We start from the raw sequence: 26,715 nt of genomic DNA on the forward strand, positions 1-26,715 counted from the left end.
ACTTGTTTATTTGGGCTAGTGTATCATTAGCAACACATAGTAATTCTTTCACGTCCTTAGAAGTTATGAACAAACTAGTGTCGTCGGCATAGATAACAAATTGGGCGTTGGTATTGATATTAGTTATGTCATTTATATACAGGTTAAACAATAGTGGTCCTAGTATGCTTCCTTGAGGAACTCCAGCGAATATAGGCAAATTTTTTGAACAGTTGTTACCTACGACAACGGTCTGATACCTGTACTGCAAATAACTTCTAATTAAGTTCAGGAAGGTTCCCCTAAAGCCATAAATGTCAAGTTTTGTTAGTAGAGTGTCGTGATTAAGGGTGTCAAAAGCCTTCGAAAAATCAATAAAGACACCGAGAGTAAGTAAATTGTCTTCAAAGCCTCGTAAAATTATCTCTTTTTGCATCAGTAAAGCTATTTCTGTTGAACAACCTTTTCTAAACCCATACTGGTAATCCGTAATTACATTGTGCTTCTTACAAAAAGAGGTTACTCTGGTATTAATCAATTTCTCAAGACATTTAGAAAAAATAGGCAGGATCGATATCGGCCTATAATTTGAGAGGTCGTTTCTGTCGCCAGATTTGAAAAGTGCTGTTACCTTCGCTATTTGCATGCGCCGAGGAAATATGCCATTCGCCAATGAAAGATTGTACACGTGCTCTAGGACAGGACAGATGAGGTCTAGAACATGCTTAGCTGGGCGAATCTGCAAATCATCGATATCGCAACTTTTGCTATTTCGAAGGCTGAGAAACGTGCTGTAGATTTCATGAGTGTTAGTGCAACGAGGATCGTAGGAACTATTCACCAGCGATACAAAGTGATTGTTAAAAGCGTCAGCCAATGCCGTGCCTGATGTCGGCTGATTATTTATTTCTAACTCTTGTGCATTCTCTGGCCGATTGTTTACACGAAGTAAACTGTTTAGTTTTTTCCAGGTGATATCGGTTCGCATTATCGTTTCTTGATTAAATAATTTCTCGAAATATTGCGCTTTTGCTGCCCTTAGAGTACCATTAACTTTATTCCGGAATTTTTTGAACTCTGCTAAATCTGTTGCATCCCTTGTGCCTAGGAATTGCTTGAAAAGAGCATCTTTTTGTTTGATCAACTTCAACGTACTGTCAGTAATCCAAGGTTTCCTTGCTTTTCTGGCTTTTTTTGTTTTGCGTTTAAACGACTTTCTGTAAGCGCTCTGAAAAAATGATAAAAACAACTCGTACGCTTTGTCACAGTCTTTTTCGTTATACACGTCTTGCCAGTTTATGCACAATATTTCGTTGCGAAATTTCTCAAGTGTGAATGGGTTAATATCCTGAAATGTGAAGTGTTGATCTTTAGAAAGACGCGAGGGCAACACAGGTGAATTAATAAGTAGAAAGATAGGCAAGTGGTCACTGACGTGAGCAGTGATTACGCCCGAGGCTTCGTGAGGTACAAAATTCCATAGTGGTGGCATCTTTGCTAAACTGGAGCGTACAGGTCAGTGATGAGGATGAGCCGCAAGCGCCACTAAAGCATTCACGACGTTACCGCCAACAATGACATCGCAACAATAAGGCTGCCACAGTGTCATTAATCTGTTAGGATTAGGAGCGTCAAAGTGGAGAAAACTAGTGTGTATTAGAAGAAGCTGGTCATCACGTAGCAAGATATATATACATATATATATATATATATATATATATATATATATATATATATATATATATATATATATAGACACATGTGTGTGTGTGTGTGTGTGTGTGTGTGTGTGTGTGTGTGTAAGCAACCGCCAGTTGCCCTTCGTCGCTCGAAGAGGCTTGGCGCGTGTAGAGTGAGCTCCTGAATAACACATTGAAATGTGGGGAATTTCCTCAAATTCTGGATCCAGGACCTCAAAGAGGTGCGACGTAATGCTAACGCAACGAGGTCGCGGGATCGAATCCCGGCCACGGCGGTCGCATTTCGATGGGGGCGAAATGCGAAAACTCCCGTGTACTTAGATTTAGGTGCACGTTAAGGAACCCCACGTGGCCGAAATTTCCGGAGTCCTCGACTACGGCGTGCCTCATAATCAGAAAGTGGTTTTGGCACGTAAAACCCCATAATTTTTTTTTGTAATGCTAACGCATTGCGCTCGCATTTACCAGTCAATCACCCCTAATTTTTTTTACATAGTCGCTCACGCTATTAGGAGCGGCCGATTAAATGCCAGCGCTGACTTATCTGTTCATCAGCACTGAATTGATTGTTCAAGAAACAAGTTAGTTCATTCGCGCAGATCTCGTGGGCCCCGCTGACAATTTTGCTCACCACATATGTTGCATCAGTTAACATAGGCTCTAGGGCTGGTAATTCCCATCCAGGGCGTGCCTACCGAATCACACGCCTAAAGCGAGACGCCTTCACGCAAGGTATACTTCCGTTAAAACGACACGTTATTCATCAGCGGAACTCCCCTCCCCCACGTCCATTTCTTTAACCAGCCTATGACTTCTGGCTTCTTGGATGTGTCTCCTCAGTTGTGAGCGAGGAATGTTTCAGGAACAAGTAATGGTTAAAAAATATTCTAAGCTCTTTGGGGGCACGTCAAGCTGTTTATGCAGCTTTTAGTCTAAAAAGGCCATCTTTCTATACATTGAAAGTAAAACTGATTGATTGATTGATTGATTGATTTCATGGACTCTAAGACAGAAAGTTGCTGTGATAAGTTCGTAGACGAAGACATAGCTGAAGCCAGTCGTTTTCTTCTGCTTTTATTTTGATACGTTCTTCTGAAATGAAGTTTCTTTGAGCGAAATGTATAATTAAATTATTTTATTTTCGAAACCCAATGCCAGTCTACCAATGTGCCGTGCTCGTCTGAAGAGAGAGAAGAAATGCATGGCTTTATGCTATGTATCTTCCCTAGCCATGTGACAGTACTCGTTTTCAATTCGAATATTCGATCCGATAATATGTTGTTCGATAGTTGCTTCGATAGGTTTCTTCTCGTTCAAAAATTTCCGTGTATTTGACGGGCACAATTAGAGAGAAATTGTGCCTCTCTAGGCAGCTTCAATTTCGCTGGCAGAACACGCATCACACGGTCAACACTTTGTTCGTTGGAGTGCCGACGCTGCGCTCTGCGGATGACGGCAGCAATCGGATCGTGCGTCGCAAGCTGTTATGCAATCATTTCCTAAATATTCCGCACGATGCGTCGAATGCAAAATCATATTCGGTAAACCAACTGGCCCAACGAGAGCCGCGGTGTCACATCTGATGAGGGAGCTGCACTTGTCGGCAGCCTACCTAGAGGAACGACAAGGGCGCCGGATTGCCGGGAACGTGGAAAGTGTGAGTGAGCTTAATCAGGCCATCAGTTACGGTTGCATTCAAACCATAGTTGAAAGTAGCGTCTTCTAAAGCGGAGAAAATTAATAAAATGCCCACAAACTTCGTGGTATACGTCAGTATAGCGTGGTTTATTTCATAATGCGCCTAAAGACCCCGAAGGGGTATTACGTAGAGGGAACGGATATATGAAAAAAAAAAACCGAGCTTTGCACCTTACAAAAGTATGACGTCTAGCAAAATACACAAGTTAAACATTATACAAAATACATTAGTCAAGTGAAAATCAGAGAGAAAATACAACACTGACTGAGAAAACAAATTAAGTACATTAAATAGATACAATGTACAAGACGTAAAACTAGGTCTTGCTTGAAAGTGCATTAGTTGTCACCTTAACAAATTAATGAGACATGAATACAGTTACACAATGTACACGCAAAACGGTAAAACAAATGATAAAAATATATACACTGAACAACGTATGAAGAGACGTTAAAATAGTACATGATATATTTTTACACGCAACTTGCGCAAAGGTTCCACAAAGGTTGCGAAATCGGTTTCAGTACCGATGTGTGGTGGGAGGTTACCCCATGCAACCATTGTTAGAGGAACGAAGAAGTTAGCATAGTTGCTGAGCGACAACTTACGCGCTTTATCATGGAAATATGGTCTCTGCGCGGAAAGAAGACTGTCGCTGTTTCGAAGATACGGTGATAGTGCGGATGATGATAAAGTTAGTGCAGCAGCGAAAGCCGGGCAGTTCTGCGGCGTTGAGATAAGTCGTCAAGATGAGCACCAGCTTTTAGTGCTGAAATACTAGTATAGGATGAATAATCAGAAAAAAATGAAACACACAACGTGGTTTTGTAGTGATTCGATTTCTTGGGTTATATATATTTGACAAGGATCCCAGATAGCTGACACATATTCGATTTTGGGGCGTATTAGTGTGACCTATGCTACTCTGCGTAGTTTAGCTGGAACATGTTTAAGGTTGCGTTTGAGGAGGCCTAATGACCGCTTACCTGATGCCTACGTCAGGCGGATGTGATGATGCTAAGTTAGATCAGATTGTAAGTGAACACCAAGGAACTTATATGAAGTTGTAAGTTTAATTATGTTGTTATTTATTACGTACGATGTTGGAACACGGTGGTTGCGCCTAGTAAATGATAACTTCGTTTTATCTGTATTAAGAGTCATAAACCCTGTCGAGCGCCACGTGTTAATGGCGTTAAGATTGGTTTGAAGAATATATTTGTCATTGTCACATGAAATTGGTAGATACATTACGCAGTCATCGCCGAAAAGTCGGATGTAAGAAGAAACACAGTTAAGCGAGTCATTATTATAAATTGAGAGAGAGAGAGAGAGAGAGAACTTTAGTATGTCCTTAGAAATTAAGAAAAGTAAAGCGTCAAGAACGCTGCCCTGCGGAGCATCGGAGTCTACTTTTGTAAAAGAGGATTTTCTGTTGTTAACAGACGCATTCGATAGCTTGACAAGGGTAGTTTGAACAGAAGGGTTTCGTCGACATGATGGCGGTTGTCATGCCGCCGTCAACAGCGATTTCACAAATGACGTCAAATGACGCTTTCACGAAAAGTCATCTCAGACCTGTACGAGGTAAAGCAACATAACGTAAAAAATGGTCTGCACGCGATGTTTCCGGACGAGGAAGAGTGCTGCGCCATCACGGCAGGCGCGTGTACGTCGCACGTGAATGACAGCTATACGTTTGCGCGACCTGCCACGTGATGAATCGAGAGATCGTAAAGCACGTGCGTGCCTTGGCTTGCAAGGAAATGGCCAACTCGCACAGTGTAGACAACTTGGCCCAGTTTATGCACAGCGGGATTAGTGAGTGCAATCGCCTATTACTGACGCGCTTTGCCGATCTACACAGTAGCCAACAACGGGAGGACCTTGCGGCAGTCATGTGAGGGCCCTCTTGCGGCTTGCAGGGCCTTGGTCACGCACTCCAGATCTGTGTTAGCGACGTAGAAAGAAGCGGAGACATTTTTTCAGCTCTGCACATAAGTGAGGAGCAATGTCGGCCGCTACAAAAAAAGCAGTGAGGCACGTGAGCGGCTGACTCACTAAATACGAATAAGAAAAAAAAAACATAACTCGATCCACTTAAGCTATACGAGATGAGCGAGGCATTTATTCTTTAAGAAACCTCGGTGAAAATTTAGATCGTGATCTCTATATAGGTGTCATGTCTGTCAGAAACAACATCCGAAAAATTGGCGTAGATTTAACAAAAGCAGTGTTATTCTGTACGCCTGGATATAAATTGATAATGTGTAATTTGCAGTTAGTCTTTTAGAGAAATATAATGCAGTGTACTGGTAGCAGGCCTTGCCAGCCCTCGTCTCTCGCACCGTAGCGATTTCGAGGACGAACTGCCCGCAGCCTTCCTCACCTTGAGACGCCGTCCTCTCCGGCTAGACTACGCATGGCTGTGGGGGGTAGAGGCGCCATTTCCCGCCGCTATTCGTGCTCACGCTCGCGCATAGTAGCCGACCTTGTATTTTCGGCGGCCCTTATTTAGGCCCCTCTTCCTTTTTCGGCTGCTTTCTGTAACGGTTGCGCACCTTTCGCGGTGGCTGCCTTTGCGCTGTCGCCCAGCGGGACCACAGCAGTGGTGTGAGTGTCACTATGTCTTTGCGGCGCTTTCCTCGCTTGACATGTCTAGTGCTGCTGCCAATCCAGAGTGACTACGATACTTCGGAGTCTTAGCATCGGCAGTGATCAAACAGGAGGCTCGTATCGCTTCTTTCGCCACAACCTATAATTATGTTGGGCAGGAGCCCCGTGTCTGGCCGACGAGACATTCCCATCGTTGTCGGTGGGCGGTGCCTCTGAGTCTTTATTCGTCTCCGCCGAAGACCCGGCAGCGAAGACATGCCCCATGGCGAGCTATGTCGGCCTTGCCCTCATTTTCAGTCAGGATGGGACCTTACAGGTGCCAGCACTTCCCGTTTGGCACAGCGCGCTTCTTGCTAAAACCAGTCTCTTTGCCGGCAGCAGACAACTGGTGCTTGTTTGGTCGGTCCAGTGTTGGGCCGGGACACTTGTACGTCGGCAAGCTTGTCTTCACCCTTTTTCATGCATATTATGCTCGGCGCTGTGCCGTGGCCTCGAGCCCCAAGGCGCACTCATTGCCGACTTCACCTGCGGTTGTCGCATGGCTTTGAGGAGGCCAGCCGTGAGGTGGTCCTCGAGTACGTGCTTCGTGACGAGCCGTGAAAAACTTGAGAAAAGGTGATGGGGCGGGATGGATGTCATTGCTGCACTGGCCGGTAGATCTGTCTTGCCGTTTCGACGTCCTGAATCTAATACTCAATTATTTTTAATATTCTGTCGCTGACATTGACGACAAAGAAAACTTTTTGCAGTTCCTTTTAGCCAACTTGGTCTGTCACCAATTTCAAAAGTCATTCTCTCCGATGGGTCAGCTTCGCTGGGATTCAACCACGAAGTCAATGTTCTTAAAGAAGGGAATTGCGCTAAAAAAAAAAAAAAAAGACACGGACGAGTAAGGACATGGACGGGCGCAAACTCGCGACTGATTTCATTCAGAAAGAACATACATAGATATATACCTAAATTTTTATTCAATCATTGCCTAAGCGCACATGCCAAGAACGTTTTCTCTTTCTTATACAAATTGATACTAGAATCGCTTACGCATTCATCACCTGACTTATCAATGTAAAAAGCCTCTGCGAGTTCACGTGCTACCTGGTTACGACTGCGCCTTAAGATTTTGGTTCTAGCCAGCAAAGGCTCGCATGCTTTATCAGGCGTAGCCAAAGGGCATGCGCCGCAATGTAAGGGCAAATTTGACCCTTTTTCGTTAACGATAGAAAGTTTATGTTCCCTTAGTCGTTCATTTGTACAACGGCCCGTCTGGCCAATGTAAACTTTTCCACATGTCAGGGGAATTTCATACACAGCTCCGACCGAACACCTGACAAACTGGGTGGCGTGAAGTTTCGTGCAGTCTCGCACGCATTCCTCGCCGGAGACAATCCGGGGGCACAAAGAGGCCAACCTGCGCGGGGCAGAAAATACCACCGGCACACCGTAGCGATTGGCTACATTCTTTATGTTGTGGGAGACCCTATGAATATAGGGGAGAACCGCCGGTCTGGTCTTCGTTTGACCGCCACCTTCTTGAGGTGTTCTAGGTTTCAAGCCTTGCAGAAGCTTCTCTGCCACAGCAGCCACGACGGAAACGGGAAAACCAGCCTTCTGTAACCTGCCAATCTGATTGTTGAGGCTGTCCTTTACCAGGTGAACACATGATTTCTGCAGGGCTTCCTTCAGGCACAGCATAACAATGGCGCGTTTTACCGCCTTAGAATGAGCGGACTCAAAAGGCAACAGGTCTTTCCGGGCTCGTGGTGAGTACATCCAACACGTGTGATCTGGTGTTAAAGTGATGTTAATATCTAAAAACTGCAATCTATCTTGTTCAGGTAATTCGTGGGTGAAGGTTAGACCCCTCCCGTGTCGTTTAAAGACAGATAAGGTCTCTTGCACGGTAACCGTGTGCGTCAAACCGGGTTGCTTCTTAAAAATCACCACATAATCGTTCACGTATCTAAAGACTCGCAGAACTATCCTGTCGTCCAAATAACACACCAGATCACGATCAATGCTGGCCAGGAAAATGTTAGCCAGTACCGATGCCACACAAGACCCGATGCAAATGCCCTGACGTTGAACATGAAAATGGTTGTCAAAAGTTACAAAAGTGGACTCAAGATAAAATTCTAGTAGCTTCATGAAATTGTCCACGGTTAGGCCGCTAGTATTCTGAAAATCTACTAACACCATTTTCGTCGATGCAAGACCTAACTGCACAAAATAGGTCATCATGCGGTATCGAAAAGTACAGGTTTTCTATGTCAAAAGAGACAGCGTAACCTAAAGATGAGGAACCCTGTAGGAAAGAAACCACATCACCTGAATTACCTTCTTTAAGTATGTACGACCGACTCGCCCAACAACGTGCTCTCCTGAGCAATGTTCTTCTATTTTACAGCTTTATTAGAGTCAACGACCATTCAGAACGACCACCACAATTTTGAAAATAATCTCAGTCATTTCAGCGGCAATGAGCATTATTGCCGCTTCCGTCCAGTATGGAATGCCCGTTCGGCCCCACCGCTGCAGCGTCGAGAAGTAGCTTCCGCGAGCTACTCGTTCCGGCCAGCGCCGGTGGAACCAAGTTGCTGCGGATCCAGGTCGGATTCCATAGGACTCGAAGCCCAGGCCTCGCAGAAGTCTGTACGCGTGAACGAGGGCCCACCGTCTGGCATCTGCGAATAAAGTTAAAACCAGTCTAAGATCCACCGGTGCACTGCACGGATATCTTGTGTATGCTTGGGAAATAAAAAGGCTGGACGAAGGGTCAAAAATGTGAAACTAAGGCTCCCGCATTAATTAGCAAAGAATTGATTACATCATTGTCTTTCATGCGGGTTAAGGACAAAGGTAGCAATACCAGTCGGAATATCAGGAAGAGTTACAGCAGCAGGTATTGCAATATAGCGCGCTGGAAATATGGAAAGATCTAACAGTGTGAGTGGCACACTCTTACGCTCTAAGAAAAGTTTACAGCCTTATGGGGTCGTATGTTGCCACACAACAATGACCGTCATCTGTCTTGTCTGCATTTCCTTTAACGCTGTGAACCCGGTCCTTCCAAGTCAGGAACGGCATGCGCGTTATCAGCATGACAGCTAGCATTCTCGACAGGACAGTGGCGAACGCAGCGTTTTCAAGAAAGGAAACGCAAGCAAGACAGATGACGATTATTGTTGCGTGGCAAGATGCGACCCAAAGGGCGTACAATTTTTTAAAGGTGCACGACACGACCAAATTCTCATTCACAAAAGTTCCGCAACACCGTGGGACAGAAATTGTGCTTTGTAGCATTTCCTCGTGGGATGGTGTTTGTTTTTGGTGGCTTCGGGCTTTGTTGTCTTCGACAACTGTTTTAAGCTCGGGGTACGAATCCCCAGCTGACAACACAAGAACCTGCCCTAACTGGCCGGAGACGCTATAGCCTGAAGCTATTATATCTAGTCCTATTTCTTTTCTGTCGTTAGAGGTCCACGATTTGTCAAAAGTTCTCGCGTCACGCTCACTTCGCCTGTCTGTCACGAGGCCTTATGAAAGCTACCAAACGTTTCGATGTTATACGATCTGTACACAATGTTGATGCATGATCAGGAGGAAAAGGGAAAAAAATTATTTCCATTATCAAGCAATTCATGCTCTCAGCCCTCCACTATTAGTCAAAATTTTTCGGATTCGGCCTACTTCCCCTGGCGGTCACGCGACATGTCAAAACTGAGAATGCTCACTACACCCAAGTGACGTGTATGCACTAAATATACATCATTATGCCATAACCATAACATTCCTCGCTCCAAAAGGAATAGGTAGCTGCACACTGATCGCTCGGGCACTGGGTATTCGAAAGCAAACCGGCGTAATTCTTTTTCTCTGCGAGCTCACGGCACAAAGGGCCGTAGTGCAGCACGCTAGTGAAGTAGCTAGGCTCAGTGGAGCCCTGGAATAGGGGCCCACCCTTGCCGGAAGTAGCTCCAAGTCACCGGCGCCCAAGAAGACGACGGAGACCTCGAGACGCTAAATCCTTGAAAGAACCAAATAAAGTTTTTTTTCTCTCTCTCTGCTATTGCAGCCTACCGTTGTGGCTGCCTTGCAGAACCTATACAACATCGCTCTAACGATTGTTCTCAGTTGAGCATTTGTTTTAGCACCGTTTCTAACTTTCGGTTACACACTACCGGAGTTTCCGACGAGCCACCACAAGCTAAACGAGGGGAAGCCCACCAATCGAGGGCGAAGAACCAAAACACTTCTGCACGACCCCCCCCCCCCCCCCCCCTTTCCTGTCAGCCAATTTCATGACAATAAACATGTAAGGAAAGCAAGGTTATTCGCCTTGAGATCAACCAAACGTGACCTCCCCATGGCCAAAAAGAGAGTTTCAGTGGGTCGTTCAAAAGAAAAATGTGGGTCACCGCCCGATGCTTACGTCGGCGGTTAAACGTAAGTTGGATGTCAGGAGCTTGGAATACCATCAGAATGGAATTGTATCCTTAAGTTAAGGGACCCCAGATCCTGTATATGCACCAGTGGGCACACACCACCTTCAGAGTCATCACCCTGTAACTCGAGATACCACGCACGACACCACTCAGGCAGGCCACCAACTGAAGGCTAATGTTCTAGAAGACTATACCTGTTGGATAACGGATGGCACTTGTGCGAACATGCTGCTGCACTGCTTGCGTCACCTGTTAATAGCACGTGTTAGTTTGATCCTCACTTGTTCATTTTACACCACATGGGTGGCTGTATAACCCCATATTTAAAAGAATGTAAACGTATGATGTCTCAACGCACTGTTGCGGGAACATGTGTACTGTGGTTAAAATCAACAATGCGAGAGATGTCACCATCTACTGCGCAAATTGCGGGTAATATCCGGTTCCACCAGACGCTGAGGTTTTGCGCCTATAGAGAAATGAATGAGCACGTAAAATCCTTGAGTCCTTCACAATTATGCTCAAAGGCCTGTTATGTGTTAGGTCCCCTTCACTCGTCCTCATCTATAAGGAATACAAATACCTGCTTAAATAATCATTATATGTATGTTAGTTTTCACCTTCAGACGCATGTGCGACTGGAATAGTAACCCCTTTCACCCGTGTTGCTTCCCTCCCCTTTCCCCCTCGCATTTCAAGCATGTCAAATAGCCCGGTTCGCTCAATTTATAAAATTTACTATCACAACAATCATCTCCGCAATCACTTGATTAACTCCCCTCCTTTCATTTTATCTTGAATTGACCAGCTCCAAAAAGTTGATGTTCCTCGCTGTAGAACTGTAACCTATTCACATGCATTTTTACCTAAAACTACCTCCGAATGGAATCAGCTGCCAGAAGCAGCTACAGCTATCACGGATACAACGCGCTTCAAGGATTTCTTGAATAACATGCTTAATATTGCTTAATTATTAGTATTGAATTTGTTCTATTTTTAGCTCAATGTTGTGCGAGTTTTATATGTTCAATTTAAGCTGCTTTATCTTAGTTGCGGCTGTTTCATTTCATTTCTGTATTAAGCTGGTGATTGTTCGTGCTTGTTATTGTTATTGAATCAACTGTTTTTCCAATTTGGGGCTGTAATATGCCCCTCCCCACTGTAATGTGCGAATACTGAGGGTAACATTATATATATATATATATATGTATATATATATATATATGTATATATATATATATATATATATATATATATATATATATATATATAATGAAGCACTCGCAAAATGAAGCACTCGTTGGCGGTCAGCGCTCGTCCTGTTTTCTTCCTTGTGTTCGTAATTTTAGCTCTCTTTATCTACCATGGATGCAAACCAAGCAGTTTGCCTTCAGACCCTTTCTTTATTCAAATTACTTCTCTCGAAGTAGGTTTAGTTCGCTTGTGTGTGTGCTCGCACCTCTTATCTTGCTTCATACATTCTCCCAAATAGCACCTGCGGCAGCATGCCAAGCCTGTCGCTAATCTAACCATTCTTGTTATGGCCGAGACAATTTCTTTCTCACTGTGTCGGGCACCTTTAGATGTAATAAACATCTACTCTGAAAAATATTGCTCCCCACGTTTCTCGAGGCAGTGTTAAAATTCTCTACTAAAAGAACGGACGGACGGATGGACGGATGGATGGGTGGATGGATGGATGGGGTGGGTGGATGGATGGACGGACGGATGGATGGATGGATGGATGGATGGATGGATGGATGGATGGATGGATGGATGGATGGATGGATGTTATGGGTTCCCCTTTGGAATGGTGCGGTGGGTTGCTTGCGCCACCAAACTCTTGCTATTATGCTGCCTAATGTCCTACCTAAGTTAGGAAAGAAAAGGAAAAAAAACCAATATGAACTCCCACAACCAAATTTTCTGACCACGTATTGCGAATTTTGCTTTTGTACGTCTCCGTTTTTTGCCGTTTCCCATCTTCCTCCAACCTTTCAATCGCGTGTTACTGATCTCTATTGCGGACATGTTTACTTTTCCCCTGCTCTCGCCATAGAATTTCTCACTATAATGCCTAGGGCGAAATCTGGCGCCAGCGTCTATTGGAGTTTCCTAAGTGCGCCGTGCCGTCATGCAAATGACGGTATATGTGTCTCCGAGGCTTGTGTTGGCTGGTGTTGTAAGAAGCTTCGTCTAAAACGTGCATATGCCTACACAAATAACGCGTTCTTAAAGTAAAAGCTTCATCAAATGTTTCCATTCACGCATATTACATCTTCCAGTGAAGTTTACTCACCTACAATGCATAACCAAGCGAAGAAAAGCAAGAACAAACGACAAACCGTTCAAAAGCGGGCGAGAATCTTGTCGTCTGTCCTCCAACTTTAGTGGCTCGCTTATAATTTTTACGTTTTATATTATTGTACATGCAACAACAAAATCTCATAGTTAAACAAAACATGTTTTTGAGTAATAATAAAGGTTAGACAGCTTGTAACGTGCTGTTTTACCAGAAAATTAATTGTTGTGCCAGATGGAACGGTGCTTGCCTGGCTTTCGGAGAACGATGCCAATCCGAAGTCACAATATACTGGATTTCCATGCATATCACAGCGCAGCAGTGCCTGATTTCCCTCTAGGTAATATAGTGAGAAATTTTATAGCTCTCGCTGAAACCAAGGGCTTCAAGGAGGCCAGTGGGGCCTAAATCGACCGCTGGGCAGATGTCTTCACACCTAATAAAACATGCTCCATCGTTTCCCTAGCTTTACCGCAGCAAGCACATGCTTCTTCTTCCTTCTTATAACTCGCTTTATAGGTACGTGTTCTAAGGCATCCTGATCTCGCTTCGAAAAGTAATGAGCTTCTCTTTGAGTTATCATAAATTGTTTCTTTCATGCTTTAGGTTTTCTCCTAAGTAGTTACTCATGGAAGGTTTCTTTTCTATTGCCACCACCATGAGATTATTGCAGCCTCTCTGACGTTGGTGTGTTGCCCACCATACAGGCCGCATACTTCCTGGTAAGCTTCCTAGTTCTCCTCCTCCACTGTGAATCGATGTTTTTTCCTGTACAGATACCTCAACACTCTCCCAGCCCATTCACTTTCTTCCGTATTCCTCAGCTATTCTTCATACTCAATTTTACTGCGCGCTTCCCTCCCTTCAAGAATAGTCTAGCCCATATCCCCCTGCCCAGCTTCATTTGTAATCTTCCCGTGAGTGCCCAATGCGAGGCGACCCACTGACCTTTGGTTCCCATCGATTCCTGATTGTACCCCTGCTTTCAAGCAAACAACCGCATTTCTAAAAGTAAGGCCTGGAATCATTGCAGCTTTCCACATACCCCGGAGCACCTCGTACATATTGTATCCCCATTGCGCTCTGTGCTTGATTATGGCTCCATTTCTCTTCCCCTTTACTGTTATTGTTTTTTTTCTGTGTTTCCATATATCTATTGCCATCGTTTATCCATATGCTAAGGTATTTATATTCTCTTACCCGAGGTATTTACTGTTCCCGTACTGCAACTTTCTGTTCACTGTTTTCATTGAAAACTAGAACACGTGATTTTCTAACACTAAACTTCAAACCTAAATTATTGTCTTCCATATCCCCAGATATTAGCCAGACGTTGCAAATCACTTTGCTTGTTAGCTAGCAACACAACGTCGTCCGCTCAAGATAAACCTGGAAGCTGCTGCTCTTCTACTGTACCTGCCTGTCTGCATGAAAGATTAAACCCGATATTACTTTTCTCTAGCGCCCTATCCATCCTCACCATGTATATCATAAGCAGCAGTGGGGATAAAGGGCACCCCTGTCTCCGTTCTTTGTTGATATCAACTTTCTCCTCGCTCCTCATCCCTTCCCATTCAACGCAAACGGTATCTTCTAGGTAAATCTCTCTCGAAAGCGGTAGACAATCGTCACCTAAGCCTTCCCCTTCCGGAATATCCAACAAAATTTCGGTGTCTACGTTGGTATATGCTCCTGTATTGCCTAAAAAAGGACACATACAACGGTCTGCTTTCCACTCTTGATATTGCCATACACTGAGTAAGAACAAATAAGTTGTCATTCAAACGCCTATCTATTTTGAAGCCATCTTGAAGTTCTCCCAAAAAGCCATTATTCTCTGCCCATGCTTGCAGCTTTAATTTTATTGCCTGCATTGGTAGCCTGTATATCACCGATGTAATGGTCAACGGTCTATACGGGTGAATTATATCCTTCTCCCCCTTACCTTTATAAATTAAGTTCGTTCTACTGTGATGCCAACTGACTGGTATTCGTCTATCTTTTAACTATTTTTCCAGTGTTTTCACCAGAGGTTCCTTTCTTTTTGTTCCTAGTTCATTAATCAACGTAACGGGAACCACTTTCCCTTTCAGTTTGTTTCCATCGTCGTCTAGGATACGTTGTTGTATTGTTGTTGACTTCCTGCCTAATAATTTTATGTGGTTCCAAAATATTCTAGGTGCGACCTTCCTTTTTTACGTATTTCTGACAACGAACGTTCACTTTCACCTTTTATATTTGCTTGCACCAGTATTTGAACAATAGACTTTTTCTCTTGGTATATTTCCCATTTACTGGCTAGTTCATGCTGTGGCAACTGCGCCTTCTTTGCCTGCCTGTGCTCTCGGGATGCTTTCTGTCGTTCGGCGATCGCTTCTCGTATATCCCTCTTCAACCAGCTTTTCGGTTTATTTTTTCGTTTCCAACGCGCATATTGTTTCTCTTTTAGTATTTGTGTCGTTATTACACGTAGAAGCTCACTATATTCCCACTCTTCATTTGGCCATTTGCCAAGTTCTTCCTCGACTCTAGTGACTATATTTGCTATTTCTTCAGCGTTCAAATTTGGAATGGCCGTTTTACACTCCTTGCTTTCTTTCCCAAGTGCATATCCCATTTTCAAAATGCGATTATGGTCACTCCCAATGCTGCTATACCCTTCCTCATCAATGACCATTTCTCTCAACTTATCAAGGATTCCTTTTGTCATCGAACAGTAATCAACGGTTAATTGCCGGTTTCCCACTATCAACGTGATCTGCCCTTCACACTTAGGCCCTGTATTCACGATAACGAGGTTATGTTGCTCACAAAGGTCTAGCATTGACTTCCCGTTGTTGACGGTATAGCCATCTAAATCCTGTATGTGGGCATTCACCTCACCAAATAGGATAATTTCAGCATCATTCCCGAAACCCTTAATATAAGCACTTATGCATTCCACTAACTCTTTATTCTTCTCTGTGCCATTATTTCCGGTTCACAAAAAGGTAACGCCCTGGCAAGTTTTTTCCTACTCATTGTACCCGATAACCAGATGCTCTTGACAATTTGAACTTACTCTTTTCCGTTTGGCTCGTTGATGGATAACCATTGCGATTCCCCCTCGCTTTCTTTCTGACGTAGTTCTGTTGCACTCCACCCAAACATAATTCTCAATGACTGGCGGCTCTTCCGAGTCTCTAAGGTGCGTTTCTGTAACCGCATACACCCCTTTTTGTTATCTATTTACCTGCTCATCAATCTCTGCCCATATTTTCTTTCTTCTACTGCCCTGCATGTTTTTGTAGAATACTGCATAGCGAGCTCTCTTTCTTTTCTCCTTTTTATGCGAAGCATATTACTAGAGCTCAACCCAGCTCCTCAGGCGCGGCGGTGTCGCCTTCAATGACCTTTGACCCCATGCAATACTACGTGACACCGTGACGTCACGACAGAGGAGAAACGGGGCTCCAACTCGCGCCGTCGCTCGCGGCGTCGCGGCGGTATATAAGCAGCTGCGCTTGTTTCTAGGTGGCTTTGGCTCAACTCTTGCAAGATGGGCTGGGTGGGAATCGAACCAGGGTCTCCGGAATGTGAGACGGAGACGCTACCACTGAGCCACGAGTACGATGCTTCAAAGCGGTACAAAAGCGCCTCTAGTGAATGCGGTGTTGCCTTAGAAACGAGCTGTTTCTAAGGCTCAGGCGTGCGTCGCTTGCTCAGGCGCACATTTCGTTGCCGCGCCGAACGCTGCGTTGCTCGACGCTCACCGCGTCCAATGCGGGGCGCGTAGTCGCTGCGCCGTAGCCCATTGTCTTACACCCCTTGGCGGGTCGACGGGAACGCTGTCGCGTTCCACTCTTGAAGGCGAAGCAGAGTAACGCATGAGTTGTTTCTTCGTCTAGCCGAACCAAATATAGCGAAGCAACAGCAGTTCACCAGGCTAAACAGTGGTTCAACAACTAAATCAAAGGCTAGTATGCTTCGCATCCTGGGCTTAACCTTAGCTAAGCCACAGCCATTTTTTTCTCTTACTGACGGCGATACCATTCTTAGATTCCCTTACGGGAACTTCTTCATTACTACCTATTCCGGCCTCCTGAGCACCCGTGGGCCCCCTAAAGGTCCATGAGCGCGACCAGCTAGTCGCGAGCCCACTTCTCGTGCAAGCCTGTAATTCAAGTGGATCCCGTCTCGTTGAAAACCACCACGCCTCCTCACTTCGCTGTTGACTTCGAAAACCTCGAAGCCTTTCTCTCGGCTCAGTTTCCATATTTGTATTTTCGAAAAATTTCGACGTCTGTGCCGCCATCTATTGACGCGCTCATAGGAACATGTAAAAGCGGTTCTTTCAAGCACAGCGGCACTTAATTCAGAAAACCTTTCGGTCGGAAATGAATTTCGTTTTTGCCATTGACATGCGCTGATATTTTGTCCGTCATCACGTTTGGATCGTATCTGCTTGTGCCAACGCTTTTCAGCAAGAACATTTTTGTGATTGCGGGCATTGATGGGCGTCATTGTCAGGATGCTTTCTGCTTAAAAATTGAGTCATCAGTTAACAGCCGAGTAGAAAGCGGGTTAATCGAGGGACCCGAATTTCAGTACTCATATCATAACAAGTAAAGAAACACTGACACGAAGGACAACATAGGGGAAGTTACTTGTGCTAAATAATGAAATTAAAAAAAAAAACGATAAATTAATGGAAATGAAAGTGGATGAAAAAACAACTTGCAGCAGGTGGGGAACGATCCCACAACCTTCGCATTTCGCGTGCGATGCTCTAGCAATTGAATGCGAAGGTTGGGGGATAGTTCCCCACCTGCGGCAAGTTGTTTTTTCTTCCACTTTCATTTCCATTATTCTATCGTTTCTTTATTTCATTAATTAAGCAGAAGTAATTTCTCCTATGTTGTCCTTCGTGTCACTGTTTGACGGTTTCTTATGATATGATTAATAATAATCGGGCGCCTTTGTTAACGCCCTTTCGTCTCGTTCATTACATAACGAGGGTCTCGAATCCAGCAACATTGACGCCTTCAGGTAGCATGCGTGGGTTTATTGACCGGGTGCCTTCCCCCAGAAAGATCACGTTCTCGTGATGCCTGCGGCGGAAAGAATGTTCCCCATGCACCGCCAAAGTCTGAGTGGTGACATTGGCGAATACTCCCAGGGTTCTACTAGTAAACATAAATACCCAAGAAAGTGAAAGGAGAAACGGCGCCGCAGTAGCTCACTTGGTAGAGCATCGCACGCGAAGTGCGAAGGTTCTGGGATCGTTCCCTACCTGCAGCAAGTTTTTTTTTTTCACATTCACTTCCATGAAGTTATCGTTTCCTTATTTCATTATTTAGCACAAGTAATTTCCCCAATGTTGTCCTTGGTGTCAGTGTTTGTTGGCTTCTTATGATAGAGATAAGAATAGGTTACATGTAATGTGCTCAGTGCAAATGCTAGCGTAGGTGACAAAAGAACAGATATGCTTACAAATCCTGATGATGATGAGAAGAATGTCAAGGATCCACGTGTCCTGCAAAATATAAAGTACAATATTTGCTTTAGATGATGCCTCTCGACTTGATTTGCGATTGCCAGGTTTGTGAATTGCATTCCACTTATGCAGTAAAATTGCTTTGAGGGAATTTGTGTGTTTCAGAAACTCAATAAATGAATCTACAGACCTTATTTTCCGCGTTTCCTGTAGAAATGCATTTAACGCAGGAGTCAAAGAGCTTTAGACGGCCTGTGGGGTCCAGGACCTGATTAAGTTTGCAATGTTACTTTTGTGAAATAATATTACTGCGGAATAAGCAGAGGTAGAAGAAAGAAAACGTTTCAAAGACGGCTAAATATAGAAGCCTGAATTAGGTCATCAATCTGTTATACTTCTCCTTGAAGAGCTAAGCAGTTTTAAGTGAAGAACTCTACAACTTCGACCTTGTCTAAAGTTTTGTTTGATTTAGGATTAATATTGCAAGAAAAATCAACGCAATGCTTATAAAGATTGCTAAAACGAAATGCTCACTTTAATATAAACTTTCAACTAAAACAAATGGAGTATTCCAGTGTTCACGAACGCTTTGACGTTCACGAACACTTTGACATTTAAATCTTACAATTAACGATATATGTTACTATGTTCCATTTCAAAATACTGCTAAACGAGTTATCCTTGTACGGAAATCTAAAAAAGTTGTCAATACGAATCCCACGCACATCTTGGAATCTACCTTAAGCGAAGCTGTCTGCAATCACTTTAATTAAATGCTTTGCAAAGCCACACTTGTTGCGTGAAGTTGTATTTTATGCATAACTCATGTATTTCTTACAAATTCTGCTCAAATGCAAAAATACATGGGTAGTGGATACAGCTTTCACTTGCAGGCTAGTGTGATGTTTTTGTAGAGTGAGCGGGGTGTTCTAAGTACACGGGTATGTGCAGAGAAGTCTGAAACCACATGGGGAACCACGTCAATTCTTATTTATCGTTTCAGTGCCGCTTACAAACACGTGACCAACCAGTCGCCCCAAAAACTGCGCCCGCGCGAACGGTCAGAGTTCCCACTGAGTCTATCCACTGAGTTTTCCTTTGTAAATTTCCTTTGTTTTGTAAATGTTCTTGTGTTCTTTCTTCGCTCCGCTGGTGTGGGAGATAACTCCCACTGCGCATATTCGTGAGATGCTAACGCGAAACCCGCAGAAAAAGAGCCTATTTACACATCCTACACCTGCGCGACACTAATGTTACTATCTAAGGCAATTACCTAAATGCTCATTATCGGTTATACACTGTCGCTGAAATTAGCTGTCCTTACAAACAACAGTAACCGCTTTGCGAGGAAATATATGTCTTGTGCTGGCTCGTGGATCATCCCCATCGCCCAACGCGCTTTCGCACTTGCTGTCACAACCCCTGCAGTGAGGCCAAGAGAAGTTCTGCTAAATGCGGGCAAAATTTGCCGGCTGTCGGCATAATAGCCACGCCCAAGTCTTAAAGGAAGTAAAAAATTGCAATGCCGAGCGGGATATGTCGTACCACACTTTGAGCCGAATTCACAAAACTTCCCCTTCATAAGTGCTCTTTGTCGTTCGCCGGTGGTCAGCACTATTAATAAGTTTAGCATCCCTCTTCGTGGCTATTTTCTCTTCAGAATTTCTAGTCCTAAGTGCTTTTAGTGAATATGGTTACTGAAGATGTTGACAACATCGTTCTTGCGGCAGCAAAAGCGTCTTTAAGATAAACTCAGGGCAGGCGCATGCTCAAGTTTTTCAAAGAGGATCATATCCGGAGCGGCTTCATCAAGCTGCTTACTTATGCATTTGTTCCTCTTGCCCCTGTAGACAAAAAGCTTGTAAGCTGGGATTTTTCTTTATAACAAAGTCCACCCAACCATGACGCTGAACATTTTCTTCGCGATCGCTACTGGTCAAATAGCAAGCAGCCCTTAGAAGACAGAAGCTTCGTGGATTCGGTCTGTGCTTCACACAGCACGAAAATGAAACCTTGTTTGTACGTTTCAAGAAAAAAAAATAATGATCAGTCGTTCTCGCTTGTCCACAGTGTGATCCATGTAGTGAGGACGCCGGACCAATCCTTCGCAGCGTAAAAGTGGTGTCACATACCTGCATTTCCCTTGTTGTTCGATAACCGATGTGGAGCTTGCCAGCGCTTCTTGTTCTTCTTCGGCTTCTGCTTAAACACCTTCTTCTTCTTCTTTATATTTACGGCACGTACGCGCGAGGAGTGGGCGGGGGAGGTTGGCCATGGTTCAATATGAAACATAATTTAAGCTCTTTCTTCCTGTTAACTTATTGAGTAGTACTACCTATATTTAATTAACAGTGATAACAGATTTTTCTTTTATTTACTTCAAACGTGGGCATGCTATGATGTGCGTAGTGCGCGACACGGTGCGGTGGTTGGAGAGGACAAGAAGCAGACAAGTAGTGCGCGCGCCGAGGCGAATTCCGTGCTGGATGGAAAACGACAACGTCGAAGAGCATCCGGCACGTGAACACGTGACGCAAGAAGAGAAACTAAAAGAAAAAAAGCCAATCTAATCAGAAAAAACCACGGAGCTTCAAGGAGCCAATGAGCGAACGACGAATCAGCCAGTGCGGCAGAAATGCGAGGCCCGCTGGCAGGAGAGAAGCGGTGAGAGTGCCAGGAAGCGACGTCATTAGAAGACCGGACACCAGAGCGGGCGTTGAAGACAGGCCGTCGGGTTCCAGACCCGAGTCACGTGGTCTTCACCCAGCCGGGACCTCCTGCCAACCCGTGCCTGTGCGTCGCCACTCTACTCGATCGTGAACTGCTGGCCGAGGTCGGCGAGCTTCTGCGCCCGTGGGCAGGTCGAGAGCAGTCGGGCTACGGGCCTGAGTTCTACGCCCAGCTGCCTGGCCAGAACGCCGCCGCCATCCGCTCGTGCCGCCAAGCCGCCTGTCTTCCCTCTCCAAGCCAGAGCTGCCGCGCTCGGGTTGCCCGGTCAACGGCCCAACTCCCCGAGCTTCGCTGAGACCGTCACCGCTTCTCTTGTCAACCTGTCTCCGCTTCTCCACGTCGAGACTACTATGCGCCCTCACAAGTCGTGGTCAGCCTGGACTCGCGTACTGTTAATACAATGCTAGCCCTAAGCGCGTTTATTGCGGTGATGCCTCTTTGAGGGTTTATTTTATGGCTTTTTATGCTCCTTCTAGTTTTATTAAAAGTTTATGTGTGTGTGTGTGTGTGTGTGTGTGTGTGTGTGTGTGTGTGTGTGTGTGTGTGTGTGTGTGTGTGTGTGTGCGTTTTAAACAAACTGTTTGTCGTGAATTGCCTTCTGGGAGGCTCCGCCTCAGAGTACCATCTGAACCTTTAAAGAAAAGAACCTGCATCACAGATGCCAATTGTGGCGAAGATGTTAGATTATGAAAGGAATGCGATCTTGTGTTAATAGGGTTAATAAGTGCAATGGGCACTTGGAAGGCGTCGTCCTCGATCCCCTTCCTCATGTGGCGGATTTTATCAGCTTCGGACATAGCAGGGTTGATGCGACAGCAGTGCTCGACAGGCTTGATGCGCTCGGCGTTTTCTATGAATGCACAGGAGGATACAACGGCCGAGCGGGCGGGTCGAGCGGGAGCACCACCAACAACAACCGTCTTATTCCTCTTCCTCTTCAGCTGGCGCCCGTATTTTTCACTACACAAGCAGCTATCGAGCACTACGCGCCTGCAAGATCAGTTCTGCATTTTGAAAAATGACGCTACATAAAAAAAATTTGTTTCGCGCAGCTCGTGCACTGCGGTAATGTCAAATCAGCGCAACAAATGCAAAAGCATGGACTCGTATCAATATCTACGTTGGGTAAAAAAATACAGTCACGTGACTGCGAATGCGTTGGAGCACGCGTAGATTTTCGGTTTAATTTTCCGTTACATCCAAATAATAAGATGACAAATATCGCTAAAGGTATGCGACTACGCAACACTACCCCACGCTGGAGCGTCTACTGTTTGCGTGCCGTTGGCGATGGCCTTGGATGATCGGGTCCTTATGATACGTCTGCCGAGTGAGATAGATAAAACCTATATGTCAGTGACCTTGATGGGACCGAAGTTGAAATGGAAAAAAAATAATGTGCGCCCCACCTGAAGTGGCCTGATACGCTAGAACTAAATATGCACCTGCGAAGCGACCGTTGTTACGTTCTGTCCTCCTCCTATCGTGATGCGTTTGCAGTGTTGATATCAAGTTTTACAGACCGAACACAGTGCTTCATGTATTAGAAAGAGAAGCTCTATTGGTGTGGAGGCATCACGTCGCTGCCAATTATATGGCAACTGCGTCCCGTGACACGGACATCGCACGTACCACGCTGGCGAGCCAATACTCGAGCAGGTACAGGCACAGGCGCCTTTGGCTGCCAGCACACCGGCAGCAGCAGGCCCGTCGACCAGGTGACGCTCACCGGCACGCCGTAGTACAGCGGATGGACCAGCGTGGACTCGGCCTGTGGAATGGTTGCATGCGTGATGGTGCTCCAGAGCATTGATGGCACGGGCATCCGAGGTCGAAGAACGCAAATTAGGACGTATTGAGCTACGCACAAAAGCAACATAAACCTATAACTGGAGTGTTACAACTAGTGACGCGACTGTTTACTTCGATAGCAACCAAACTGCCGTTGATGTCAGCCCATTTGGTTGATTGCCGGTGAATAATTAAGACCGAGCGCCGGCTCTCAGACACGCGACGAGAATGCAGCGGGATACGCTCTGTGGTACGCTACTCTTCGGATCTTTTATTGCGAAGCCATTATTGGTTCATGATAGGCACATTGCAGTAAATGGTTAAGTTCCTGTCTCGGATTGTCTTGAGCTTCTTTAACAATAAATTGTTCTAATGCCCGGTGGTGTGACCGAACGTCGGCCCTATATCAACAATCCGAGGCTCTAATCATGAAATGAAATTTAATCAAATTTTAACTGCAGGTGCACTTAAGGGATAGGGCAAACGGCAAAATGCTTTACGTGGCCCATCGTCCTACAGACAGTCGTAGCTCCACAACATAGTGAAGATGTAGTAATATCAGTAGCACATCATGAAGACTCGCCTTGAATGACACCACCTAACATCTAACGGCACTCAAACTGAATACATACATTACTTTTTGTTATCCAAAACCATTCTTTAAGACTCTCTTTGTAATCCCTAAAGGAACCATTCTCATAGATAAGGTTTCCAATGTGTGTGCTAATGTTAAGAAAATCTATACGTTGAAATTTAAGCGTTGCCACTCCTTAACTCGATCTTGTATGTGGAGTCCTTCGAGAAACTTGCCTGAACTCATAATGAGTTCATGGATGTGATTATAGGTTTGAGATAATTTCACTTTTATTGTTTGCTGCTCGATAAGACTGTTTTGCAAAACGGCAGGCTATCGGCTGTCTTATGTTCATTATACATAGGGAAGTGAAATCTGTGGCTGTACTCTCGGAATAAGGTACGTTGGCGACGTCTGGTATTGCCCTCTTTTGAGAGGTAAATAGTAGATTGTTGTATTATTCATATGTGCCCAGCTTAACAACCAGCAGTGCCAATGAGATTGAATGAGCAGTGTCCTTTGACATGTTGTCCAACCACCAAGCTACAATTTTACCTTGTCATCCCGCATACTTCTCTCATGCCAACTCCAGCTAGCTCAGGTGTACAAACCAGAAGAAATGTGCCACAGGAAAGCTTTGCGTAATGCGCTAGCATTATTGGGGCACTTGATGTATAGTTTCAGAGGGCTGGCTGGCAGGCATTTGTATGTAACCGTTTTCCCCACAGTCATGGTAGTTCAGGATCGAATGAGTAGCGCATGCACCAGCTGTGCTGAGGTACAGGGTTTGAAACCACCCATCAGATAAACTTGTGTCACTCAGTATGTAGCGTATTGTTACTTAGCGATTTGTGCCACTATGGGAAGACGTTGCGAGAAGAGGATGATGTGGCGCTCACATCGATTAGTGGTATCGCTCTGCCCTGTGTTAGAGTGTTACAGTGGCGCACAGATTAAAATGGACCACGGCGAAGGCGGCCGGAGCGGCTGCGGGGCCGGCGCTGCTACCCCGCTTCACGCGTTCGCGACGAGGATATGCCGAGTGACGTCAAACTTCTCCTCCGCACCCTCGCCATCGCCAGTAGTTTAGCGCGTTGTGCTGTCGAGCGGTAGCGGATAGCCGCAGGCCATCAAACCGCCGCGCTGTGAAGGAACGAGAACTGGACGTTCTCTTTTTTTCGTCGGCGATTTGCAGTTGCGGACACAATAAAATTGAAGAAATTGATTCGGTTAAAAACTCAGGCAAGTGCCAACTAGTGAAAAGGGCGCCTGGTGTCGAGACGTCTGCTCTTGCATGTACGTCCGTTTTAGCTCGCAGTCTCTCCGAACTTTTAGCATCGGCTTAGCGCTATTTAATCGTAGGGAGCAGCGCGAGATGACGCCGCTATAGCAGCAACGTCTGATGCGCTGCGAGAATGGTTGTCGGGGCTGCGATTGTTCTCTACGTCCAGCTGACGCTGCAGCTGACGGCTGCCACCTTAAAGCCGCAGGCCCTATACACAAGCACATGACAAGCACCAGCGCGAGAGCAAGTGTGCGCAGGAGAAGTTTGACGTCACTCGAGTTACTCTCGTCGTGAGCGCGCGAAGCGCGATAGCAGCGCCGTGGTCCATTTTAATCTGTGCACGACTGTACATAAAAGTATAATCTATATAGCAATTTCAAATTCGTTTCGCTGGGGCAGTTCAACGCCAGGGGTTTGGCAGCGCCACTTTCGGGCTGAACTCGTGTGCGTACGTGCTATATGTGCGTGTCTGCGTGCGCGTGCGCGTGTGCGATAAAGAAGTAATTACTGGGGTTTCAAGTGCTAAAACCACGATTTCATTATGAGGCAAGCCAGGGGGGGGGGGGGAGGAGGAGTTCCAGATTAATTTTGACCACTTGCGGTTCCTTAACTTCCACCTCATGCATGGTACATGGACGTTTTAGCATTTTATTATTATAAAATGATGGGGTTTTACGTGCCAAAACCACTTTCTGATGATGAGGCACGCCGCAGTGGAGGACTCCGGAAATTTTGACCACCCGGGGTTCTTTAACGTGCACCTAAATCTAAGTACACGGGTGTTTTAGTACTTCGTCTCCATCGAAAAGGGGCCCCCGCGACCTTGTGCTTAGCAACGCAACGCCTTAGCCTCTAAGCTATCAAGGCGAGTCTGCGTGTGCCTGCATGCGTTCGTGTATATGTGCGTCTGTGTGTGTGTACGTGAAACAACGGATGTCGAACCCTGCGCGTGTCATGTTTGTCAAGTATGTCGACAGCCCTGTCGGTGACGAGGTCAAGGTCGTACACGCCGTCCTCATCTTTCACCGGATCTTCGTTGTCCCAGCAGTCGCGGCCGCATATGTCATACTGAAAACAAAATGCAGATGATTCAACACACGATTGAATCTGTGTGAAGCGAAGCTTTACTATAGAGCTCAATTACATGCTTCGCAACCAACGACAGTGCGTACAATTTTGTTTACTTTAAACCAAACCCCACCCCTCATCGCGCGTGTGAGAAAACCGTGCACCCTCCCCGCCTACCTCCCTTGCGCGCGAGAAGACGCTGTAGCCGCATATCAGGCGAACATCGTTCCTCCGCTCACCCTCGCAAGCTTTCCCTCGCACCTAAAGCATACGGCGCGCGGCCGGGATGTTATCGCACTTGGACTTTACACGGAGCCTCACGCCGGCACCGACGCCAGCGCCGACGGCGGAAATTCGTCTGAAGTGTCGATATAAATTCTATCGCAATAAAAAGACCCAGAGTCGGCCATACCTGCTCGCTCACAATACATCGAATATCCGTCGAAGTGCAACGATTGTGATATATCAGCAATTAAAGGCACTTCACTTGTGGTGACCTTGAAGCGCGTGCACTTTAAAGAGTATACTATCGTGGAGAGCACGTATGCACGTACAGTCGGAGACAAAAGTTAGTGCACAGCGCTGACGTGGGAAACTCCTAATTTTCTCGAATCCAGCGTTCACAACCAGGAACTGAATTCACTAAGGTTATAGAGCGAGGAGATTTAGTAGGCGCATCTTAGAACCTTGGAAACCGCAAAGAGTTGAAAAAGCTCCCCATGTCGTCATAAAACATCCTGAGCGTCGGTTCCTTGGCCTGAGCACCACGTGCACTGCGTATTCAGCGCGCGTTCTGCATACTTACATTACGATAATGAAGAAGCTGACGTCGTCCACTCATCCTAGGCGTACCACGAAGCAGCCAGTCGTTCCGGTACCTCATTTATTGGTTATTTCAAATTATTTATGAGTTTATAAGCAAATCGAACCACCAACAAGACATGCAGTGTCATTTGAAAATCACACTAAGCTAACATGGCTAAAAAAAGAACGCCACAGTTGCCCTTTGAACGCCATTCACGAGTGGTCATGGCAACCGCAATCGTCTCCTTG

General features: G+C 45.5%; 1 protein-coding gene and 1 long non-coding RNA gene across 4 annotated transcripts in view; one reads left to right on the top strand and one right to left on the bottom strand.

Moving 5' to 3' along the window:
• Positions 1 to 26,715, top strand: part of LOC129382272 (arylsulfatase I-like) — a 209,086-nt gene that overhangs the window by 27,340 nt on the left and 155,031 nt on the right. The gene's annotated exons all lie outside the window — the stretch shown is intronic.
• Positions 8,397 to 20,415, bottom strand: LOC126521409 (uncharacterized). The gene is made up of 3 exons (XR_011894900.1): positions 20,347 to 20,415; positions 18,211 to 18,253; positions 8,397 to 8,675 (listed from the first exon to the last, which is right to left on the bottom strand). It is a non-coding gene; the product is annotated as an uncharacterized lncRNA (long non-coding RNA).

This window comes from Dermacentor andersoni, chromosome 6 (genome assembly GCF_023375885.2).
Source record: "Dermacentor andersoni chromosome 6, qqDerAnde1_hic_scaffold, whole genome shotgun sequence".
Classification (NCBI taxonomy): Eukaryota; Metazoa; Arthropoda; class Arachnida; order Ixodida; family Ixodidae; genus Dermacentor; species Dermacentor andersoni.